The 10,198-nt window shown below is 49.4% G+C and overlaps 1 protein-coding gene across 2 annotated transcripts in view; it reads left to right on the top strand.

The window, feature by feature from the left end:
• Positions 1-1,294: 1,294 nt before the first annotated feature.
• The window catches only part of CCDC102A (coiled-coil domain containing 102A), a 360,110-nt gene continuing 351,206 nt past the window's right edge, over positions 1,295-10,198 (top strand). Inside the window, exon 1 of one of the 2 annotated variants that reach the window (XM_086947789.1) lies at positions 1,295-1,398. The gene's annotated coding sequence lies outside the window, so the exon portion shown is untranslated. Of the gene's footprint in view, positions 1,399-7,778; positions 7,834-10,198 lie in introns of those variants that run through there. The other variant, XM_086947790.1, reaches the window with a different exon arrangement.

Genomic DNA, 10,198 nt, shown 5'->3' with positions numbered 1-10,198 from the left:
TCGGGGTCCAGAGAAAAACGGCAGAGGGAATAGTGGGCGAGGAAGAATGGGTCTCGCTGTGGGGGCCAGGTGATCTTTGCAACTTGCACCATCTTCACCTCAGCCTCCCCTTGGCTACCATGGATGACCCAGCAGCTGTGTTTTGTGCTCCCCTGCCAGGACATTGCCCCGAGGCCTGGAGGGCTGGGGAGGGCTGATTAATTTACTAATTGCAGGGGCCTCACTGCTGTACATGTGCTCCTGAGCTGGAGGTCTGGGGAGGGCTGAGTAGGTTAGTAATAGCAGGGGCTTCGCTGCTTATTAGGTGCTCCTTCCCTGAAGGGCTCGAATAATTTTGTGACAGAAAGGGGCCTTGCTGTTTTTTTTAGTTGCTCAGCATGGCGCCATTGTCACCTTTCCCCTGTGTCTCCTGTGCAAGAACAGTATCCTCTCACTTTAATTCATTTCTGTGCCAAACATCTTAAGGATTTTGGGGGCCCTGGGCCAAACATATTTTTGGGCTCCTGTTCGGAACAGATTTGAATTTATAATCCAATTTCTGATCTTTGGTGCCCTCTATCAGCTGGTCACTGGACAGTGCACTACCATACTTGTCCAAATTCCTAATGTATTTACATCTAATATTCAAGGACATTGATGTGTGTAACCAAATTGTGTTTCATGAAAGGGAACGCCCCTTGAATGTGGGCCACGACCCTTAATTGTGGGCCACGCCCCTTGAATGTGGGCCACTTTTTACATCAGTGCCCGGGTCAAAGTGTGATCCCAATCCGACCCTGTTGGCAACAGGGTACGTACGCCCTTCTATTAGCAGGGTCACCTGACTGCTGACGACTCTGATGGGTGGGTGTTAAGTGGGGTTACAGCACACTAGAACGTGGCCAGCAGGACACTACATCCAGGTATGTATATATGCTCTGTCTGCGTGCATCCCAATATATGATGTGCCTCTGTTTTCATGCACTGTGCAAAAAACAAACCTAGTGGCTTGGTCAATGCGTCTTTTTATTTTCAATACTTGTTCTTGTGGTTTCATTTGTCCCACTACAGATACGACCACAAGCACCAGAATGCAGAGGAGAAATGGAGCAGATGAGCCGTTCGTCGTTGATGTAGTCAAGGGCAACTTGAGATCACTGTTGGTGTGTGTATTGACGTCTGTGCATGTGCTGTGGTTAATTTGCTGTAGCTTCTCGGGGTGCAATGTTTGTCCTCCGTGCTGTTTGGTGAGCCGAGCACGGTCTGAGAATGGGATACGGTTTGGGCTGCCACACCCCCGGGCCCACCCCTCCGAGTGGGAGGTCCTGTGGCCTGCCTCCGGGTGGAGCTCCCTCGGCGCTCCCAGCGGCCCCACGAGCTCGCTGTCTGCTTCCATCATCCCCGGGGATCCCCTCGCAGGTAAGCCCCGGACAGGAAGAGGAACTCTGACTTCCTGTCCCGGATAGCTCGCTTTACTTGTTAGGGCAGAGTTGGGACAGCTTCGATTCACTAACTGTTCTGTAAAAGTGTGGCTGCCCGAGGAGACGCTAGGGAGCGCAGCCTTGAGGCGCCAGGGCTTGGAGGGGCCGTGGACACAGGGTATGGCCCTGGCAAGGGAATCTCGGGGGCAGAAGAGACCCAGGGGCTATAGACGTCGGTGACGGGGAAAAGTTGGTGGAGAGGAGGACAGCAATGCCTGGGGGCGAGCAGAAGGGGAGGGGTACCGCGGGAGCCTGGAGGAGACGGGACACCGGGCAGCAGATTCCGAGGCGGGGGTAGGCGGTTGGGGTGCCGGCCAAGCCTTATTTACTTAAACAGCAGCTCCCGGGGAGGGGGCACGCGCAGAACCCGAGGGGGATGTGGCGTTGTGGTCGGAGATGCCGACTGGGGAGACAGATTTGAGTCCCGGATTTGGCTCAACATTCTGTGGTTTCTAAGCCAATCACATAATATCCGATGATGACCACCTGTCTGTAGATTACATGAACTCTACGTAATTTCATCCTGATGTCCGTTGCCCGCTGTTGACCTGATAACGGACAGCGTTTGTCTGTAATGTCAACACGGTTACATTTTACAGCTGTGTGTGATGCTACGCAGCTGGAAGCTACATGATGCAGACATCAAACCTGGCTTCCTGTGCAGCTTCACAGGACATTGAGTACTGAACGTGACAGAGGCATGCTTTTGAAATTACACAATAACCCTGTAGGGCATTTGAACATCTCTAGTCTGTTGCTTTTAACGCTTTTGTTTCTGGTTTTCATTGTTCTGGTTTGGATTTGTTTCCCCTCATATAGTATGGCCCTGAGATGTTTTTATTACATAGCAGGTTTCCATTTAACTGGAGCATCTTGATGTTTTATTTATAAATGTTTAAAGTAGGTGGGCGTACAGATTGATGAATGGATGGCTGAACAGAGGAATGGATTGTTGAGCACGTGGATGGATTGATGAATGGATGGAGACTGGGCATGCATGATGGTGTAAATGGGAGGCTGGCTGAATAGAGGGTTGTATTGGTCAGGAGGATGGATTGATCAATGGCTAGATGAATGGATGGACATGAGTATCTGTGGATAGATGGACAGGATAGGTGCTTGGGTGGATAAATGCATATGGGTGAAGGGATAGCTCTAGGTGGGGGGAAGATGGATAGATGGATGGATGAATGGTTGGGTGGGTGCAGCTTGGATGCTGGATAGATCAGGGTGGGAGAATAGATCTTGGTGAGTGGTTGGATGCATTTTTCTGGGTGTGTGGATGGATACATAGATCGACAATTTTGTTTATTTTATTTATGTAATTTATATAGCACCTGGCTACCCGGAGGCTTCCCCACGCTGACAATGAGAACTGTAGTAAGAGAAAGGCCCTTTAGTGGCCAGATGGAAATAGCTAGGTATTCAGCTTTTTCCTGAATATTAGTTCATTTTTCTGCCCTCTGAGGTCCAACGGAAGAGCATTCCACAGTTTTGGGACGAAGTAGGAGATGGATATATATAGATGGATCTTGCTGGGTGTATGGCTAGATGTATGGACGATGGGTAAATTAAGAAGTGTAAATGGAGGATCTTGATGGGTGGATGGATGGACGATGAGTGGATGTGGACTATGAGTGCTTGGATGGATAGATGGATGGATGATGGGTGTTTGAATGGATAGATGGATCTTGCTGGGTGCATGGATGGACAGTGGATGCTTTGAATAGATGGACGGACAATTGATGGATGGATGATGGGGGCTTGGCTAGATGGATGGACGGTGGGTGCTTGGATAGATGGATAGACGGTGGGTGCTTGGGTAGATGGATTGACAATGGGTGCCTGGATGGATAGATGGATTGACGATGGTGCATAAATGGATGGACGATGGGTGATTGGATGCATAATGGGTGCTTAGATGGATGACAATGGGTGTTTGGATGGACAATGGGTGCTTGGATTGACAATGGGTGCTTGGAACAATGGTTGGCACCCCGGCCTGGCTAACTTCTGAATGGGACTACCTAACTCGGTACTGTAAGGTATCAAATTCATTGTGGCAGTGAACCTGACCTGATGCCCAGGTTGAATTTACTGTCAATTACATTTCTGCAACTTTCAGAACTTTGCCAATCCGTGCCCAGCCAATACAGTGGCCTCACAGAGGCCCTAGCACACAGACCGCTTTCTGTATGCCTGGGGAGGTATGTGAACGACTCCCAGGCTTAGGAACAAAGGCAGTAGCTGCAGAGTGAGGTTTGACCTCCTCTCCCAGGCAGGCCACTCTGGTTGTTAGCCCTGAAGACGAGCTTCAGAGCGGAAGCTGCCTCTGAAGGGCCACTAGTGGCTGCACTTCTGAGCAGGCTGCCTTTTGTTCATGCAGAAGTTGGAAACTGGGACAGAGAGGGAAAAGCCATTCCAAAACCATTTTTTTCACCGTGGGCATGTAGCCCTTATGTAGCCACACCTATAGGGTGGGCTACCATGCTCCAGGCGACTGAGGAAGGGTCTCAACATTTTGAGAGTGGCTAGAATAGTGCACTCCGGGAAAGCCACATACCACACATTGCAGGAAATACGTCACCAGAAGGGAGGGGACCCAGTAGCACATTGCCTGTTGACCTTGTGGTCCCCTCAGGGCACTTTCCTGGGATAAATATGGCACCCTTCCTGCCAGATCATGTTAGATTGCAGAAAGGAGCACTGACCGGCTGCCCTTGAAACTGCATAAAGAGAGGCTGCACCATCGGAAGGACTGAAATTTAGACTAGTAAAGTTTGGACTGTGCCTGGGGAAAAGTTAATTCCCAATACATCGAAGCAGCGACTCCAGGTATCAGTAGGCTGGTTCCCCTCACTCCTACCCTCCAAAACCAGCTCCAGGGATAGAAGAACTGAAAAAGCCCAAACTGGCTACTTGGTAGCCACTGCAGAAGTTGTGCCGCTACCTACCACCAGACACACAAAGTGACTGATCGTCAATGGCCAAAGTTGAATCTGAGTCCGCTGCATCCGGGAGGTCCATCAGAGTATGGATTGGTTACCTAAAAAGGACACTAGTCCCTGCCACAGAATTTCGCCCTAACCCCGGTGTAAGGAGACCAGTAGCCCAGTTTGGGTGGCCACCTGCTGCAACCAAGAGGACTTAGCGGGACCCCGACCTCGGTGGCCAAAGTCACCTCACACCACACGTGGACCGAGGACTCGCCCTAAAGGCACCTCACCCACCGCACTTAACCGGAGTATCTTTTTGCCTGCATTCTCAGCATCAGGAGCACTCTATTATAGTCTGTGGCAGTTGTCCTGTAAAGTTAAGAACTTGATGTAAAAACTAAGCTGGCTGCTTCCTGCTCGCAGCACCACTAACCTTGTGGCCATTATGAGCAAGAGCAGTTCAAGTTATCGGCGAGGCCTCTCCGAATGTAAAATTTATTTATGATGATTATTTTAAGTGCTATATAAAAAACTGTTAATATTAAAATGGCCATCACACTTCATGCATTAAACCCAAAGGAAAGGCATTAAAACTGGTATTGGAAGGTATTTGCATATCCTTCATACTATGTATATGTTCCTACTAGTGTCATTTGTGTAAAGTTCTGCTGGCAAGGCTCTGATTTGTGGCAAAATATTCTGCTGCTGCGACTCACTGTGGATGGCCCCATATCTGGCGTGGCACAAAATGTCAGATGGAATACAGCTTCCCCAAACAGGGGAAGTGTATTTTGGCCATTCCTGCAGCTGAAGGGAGGAGTCTCAGACACCAAAGCTTTTGGAGAATGGAGACAGGTCTACCTATCATTAGAAATTCTGTGAGGGCCCTTTAGCAGAGGATTGCTGATTATTCCTTCCTGACTCTGCATTTGGTTGATTGATGTGGAGTAGGGGCAAAGTTGGCAGAATCTGCTTTTAATTGTGAGGATGTTTTTAGATATGGCGTCCACTTTTGTCTTTCCCCAATAGTTACTTCAGGGATGCTGATTACAGCCAGGTCCAGTCTTCAAACTTCATTGTGTCTAATTTTTGGATACTTTTGCGTGGAGCCGGCATCATCACTACCTGCTGTAACAGTTGTTATTTTTCACAAAGGCACTGCCAGCACACTGCAGCCAGAATAAGACATTAGAGAATGAACCACCCCAAGCGACTTCCTGGACGTCAGGCAGGGCCGAACTAGCCATAGCGGGCACCAGGCGTTTCCCATTGGGCTGGAGGGGTGGGAGCCTGTTTTGTGTCTGGGAGCCGGTTTTGCAGCAGTGCTGCAAAATCGCCCCCCTGTAACAAAGGTGGGAGCAGTGCTTTTTACTAGCAGACCCTTCAACCATGCCAGATGGTTCCCCCCCGAACTACTGACCCTCAAACGCAACTGCAAGAGACTGGAAAGGGGATGGTGTTCCAACAAAAACCCCACTGACCTCAGCTTCTGCAGACCCACCCTTAACAATTACCACCACAACCACCTCAGGGAGACCAAGAAAGAGGCCCTCACCAACCGCATCATGGCAAGCACGAACCATGCCAAGGAACTCCTCTGCATCGTTGGAAAGTTCTCCTGTCCAGCCGCCTCTGAAAACATGACCCACCCCCTCAGGCTCTCTGCAACACCCTGGCGAACTACTACCACCACAAGATCAGCGGCATGAAACGCAACCCATCGCCCTCAGCCCCCTCCGCACACCAACAGATGCTACCATCAGCCACCGGCTCATCGACTGGAAACAGCTCTCAATTAAAAAGATACACTAACATCATGAACTCAACCCACTTAGGGCACCCATGGACCCTTGCACACACCACATCTACAGCCTAGGAGGGAAAGACATCAGCATCAACCTCACAGATCCTCAACTCCTATATCAGAACGGCAACCATCCCGGATGCATGGAAGCACGCAGAGGTCAAGCCGCTCCTGAAAAAACCCTACGCTGACCCCAACGAGCTCAAGAACTACCGCCCCATCTCGCTTCTCCCCATCCCTTGAGATGGTCAAGATAAATGTGCCCATAATACTATCTCCTACCTTATCTCTTCCTTTCCCCTTTCATACACTCTTATTCTTCTAGCAAGACAGTGGAAAGGGGGACAGACTAACATGTACACCACTTACCTGTATCCTTGGCAAGGACAGCCAGTTTGGGCTAATACCCTGTAATGGTAAAGACTGTATGTAAAAATGTAATAAAATACTTTGAAATTAAAAAGAAAAATAACGATTTCCTAAATTAACTCTTCACCTCTAAATATTTAAAGGTTACTCTACATCTTAGTTGCGTACACAGCATCACAGCCTTCACAACTGCGCCTGATTGTCTTAGATACGGCAGTTTTTCACGGCACACCGGAGTTGTATTAGGCCAAAGTAGGTGATCTGAAGAACGTGCCACTCTAGAGCCCCACAGATGTGATTGTAAAGCCCTGACAACCCTTGTGTGTGTGGGGGGGGGGGGGGGGGGGGTTGCATGAAACTGAAGGGAGTAGGGTCACTTTGATCTTGCTTGTTTCCGTATTAATACAGACGTTTTACATTGGCGGGAACAAAGGTGCATTGTTAACTCTAGGATTACACATTAGTCAAAGCCTGCTACCCTTGCTGTGCATCCCCGGGGCAGAGAGTGACGTCGGTAAAGATTTCTATCACAAGGATTGGTCATTAATGTTAAACTTGAGGGGACGGGTTGGATAGGTGCAGACCGTGCAGTGATATACAACCCCACCGCATAAAGTGCCCATGGGCTTGTAAAACTAGGTGCTGCTGTAGGACACAGGTATAGGGTTGCATGGGGTTTACAGCGTCCGTGTCCCATTCAGGGGTGTCTGGTTGCACTGAGGAGGCAGCGAAGAGCTGTAGGACCACTTTAAACCCAAGGGGTGACAGGTTTTGAGGGGCCGTGCCTCTTGTTTCTTTCAGACAGCCCCCCTCTCTCTGGCGGGTACTGGTATGCTGTGGTTAGCTGGGGGCGGTTCCTGGATTTCCTTCATCCATGGTAACCCCGGGAATGCGGCAGTGACGGCCCTCCCGTGCTGTGTGCGGAGGGGGCCGGGGGGCGTCCAATGTGCGCGCGGCACGGGAGGGCGTGGGTCCCCCGTGTCCACACTCAACGGAATAAAGGTTTTATGAGTGAAAGGAGGGGATTGTTTTCTGTAGTAGAGGGCGGGCGCCTGGCCGCCCCAGACACAACTCTCCTCTAGCGCGGCCGCGCGGTGTCTGCGCGGAGCGAGCCCGGGCCCTGGGGACTGAGAGGAGGAAGGAAGGGGGCGGGGAGGCGAGAGGGGGAGTGTAGGGGCCGCCACAAGTGTCACCAGACAGCTGGACGTTCACGGTGTAGGCAGCAGCGCAGGCAGCCGGGGAAGCTCGGAGCGGGGGATCCTAAGTAAGTGTCGGTGCTGTGGCCGAGGCCGCAGGGCACCATGGGGCGGCAAGGGCGAGGGAGGTCAGGCGGGGGCTCCTGGAGACGGCGCAGGAATCTGGAGGAAGTGCGGGAGTCAACGGGGGGGGGGGGGGTTAGATGCGGGCAAGGTGAGGGCTCCTGGTCGGGCTTGGGAATCTGCGTGTTGCCGCCGGTGTTTGTGTGTTTTCCGGGCACATTGCATTTTAAGGTTTTTGAACAATTGGGAAGGCTGGGTTTATTGGATTTTATCCATAAATTGTGTATAGGGTCTAACTTTTTTAAATCATGTTTTAACCTGTCACTGTTTTTATGTACTTGTAACTCTTGTAACTTTTATCGTTCTTTGACGTGAAACCGAATAACGTTGATTTGATTGATTGATAGTGTATGTTGTGGGTTGCACAAGTGGCCGCTTTTGATAGATTGGCTGAGGGTTGGAGTGGTGGAGGCGCGCGCACACGGAAGTACTGAGAAAGGGAAGGTGTAGCGTGCGGAGGGTCGGACAGGACACTGCCCAGAGGGTCACCCGCTACCGTTGGAGCGTGGGCATCTTGGCACACACTGCCCCTCACCAATCTCAACACGTGGCCTCTGCTTGAGAGGCAGTCCTGCCCACAGTTTGGTGCGGTGCCTGCTGGCGCTGACCAGAAGTGGGCAGCGTGTTTCTTAAATGGGCCGCGTGAAGACACCACTATACCCCTCTCGGGCACAATGCTGGGTCCTAGGGGTTTCCCCACCCTTGGAGTAGAGGGACGTTGTGTCAGTGTAAATGCTACTGGGTAGGGAGGTGCCCCCCTCCAACCCCTATACCCGTAGGAACTGTCATTCCAAGACAGAGGTCTTCAAACAATTTTACTCTGGGGCCCGAAGCAAAATACTTTTAAGTTGAGAGCCCCCCCCCCCCCCCCCTTTTAAAACTCAATGGCAAGGACTGGACAGCGGAGGGGCAGAGCTGAGCGCAGCGAGGCTTATGAGATCATTTCATGGATACTTTTTCAGTATCTTGTAATCCGCAATAAATCTTAAACCTTCAAAAGAGCAAATTCATCAAACAAAAACAGAAATTGACCAACAAATAATGCCCCCCCCCCCTTGCGTTCCCTTTCCACACCTGGCCCCAATGCAACTACACCTGTTGCACTAGTGCTAGATATCAGCCCAGTGTAGTGAGTAGAAGGATATCTCCTCGTCTCTTTCACCCCTCCCCACCAATGCCTGACCATCACTTCAGTCCTGAAACTGGCTCTATACCTTTTTTCTGTTTCGGGAGTCCTATACAGTGCAAACTTGGCCCAAGGGCATTGAAACGCTCCTTCGAATCATCACCAGTTACATTACACTGGGTCGGATAATGTAATTTTTTTTTAGTTTGGTGGAGGTTAAGGGATTTGCTCAGAATCATGGGATGTTGATTCGACATCGGAAGCCTGTAAAGGCTTAACCTAATGGGGCCACTTATAGCTTCACAGCGGTTTATTATTCTTGAGAGGTAAGGTGAGGGTGTCACCTGCTGAGTTATTGAATGCATCCTTTTAATGAACACTCATCAAAATGTTTCTAGGTGTAATCAGATTATTTCTTACTAAAACCCATAGATAAAAATTATGACAGTGTTTTTTTTGGGCACATACAGTGAAATTGTGTGATTCTGAAGGATTTTCCGCATAATTATGGATTTGCCGCATTTGCCACTTAATCATTAATCTGCTTCATGATCTGTGTGTATATTTTTTTTTACCTCAAACGGATTAAAAGCTATTAAAAATGTAGTGACACGTGCTGCCACGCAACTGACAGCCCTTCGTAAAAGGTGACTAGTCACCTTTCACTTGCTTATTGGTGTATTTCTCTGTTAAACTGGTACTAATGAAGTTAAATCTTCGCTCAGACAGTAGTCGCGTGTGAAAATGAAAACGCAATGAAATACTATCATAAAATGTGCCCCATTAAAGCTTATTATTTGCCTTTTCTTGCAAAATAATGTATTCAACCCTGTCGCTTAACTTTGGTCACTTCCTACAGCATAATTCTAGTAGTGCTACTTTCTGGTCGCACACAGTTATAGCATTAGGGAACTGAGGTTTCTTAGTCAAATTGATTAGTTTAACTTGCATTTATTTTCCAAATTAACGTCTGCACGTTATTTTATACATGGTTACATGAGGGTAAAAAAAAGCAACCCTGTTACAGAATATATTATTCTTTAGCCATATCCTTGACCCTGCCATCCCACCCACTGATCTCCACAGCCAAGTCAACCAGGATCACAGTTCATACTGTTTTTAAGCCCTTCAACTGCCATATGTAAATCAAGATTGCTTGGAAATGCGCCAAAGGAACAAAGTCG

This window comes from Lissotriton vulgaris, chromosome 12 (assembly GCF_964263255.1).
Source record: "Lissotriton vulgaris chromosome 12, aLisVul1.2, whole genome shotgun sequence".
In the NCBI taxonomy this organism is placed as follows: Eukaryota; Metazoa; Chordata; class Amphibia; order Caudata; family Salamandridae; genus Lissotriton; species Lissotriton vulgaris.
Note: the sequence above shows the minus strand (reverse complement) of the source record. Positions and strands in the feature narration are given on the sequence as shown.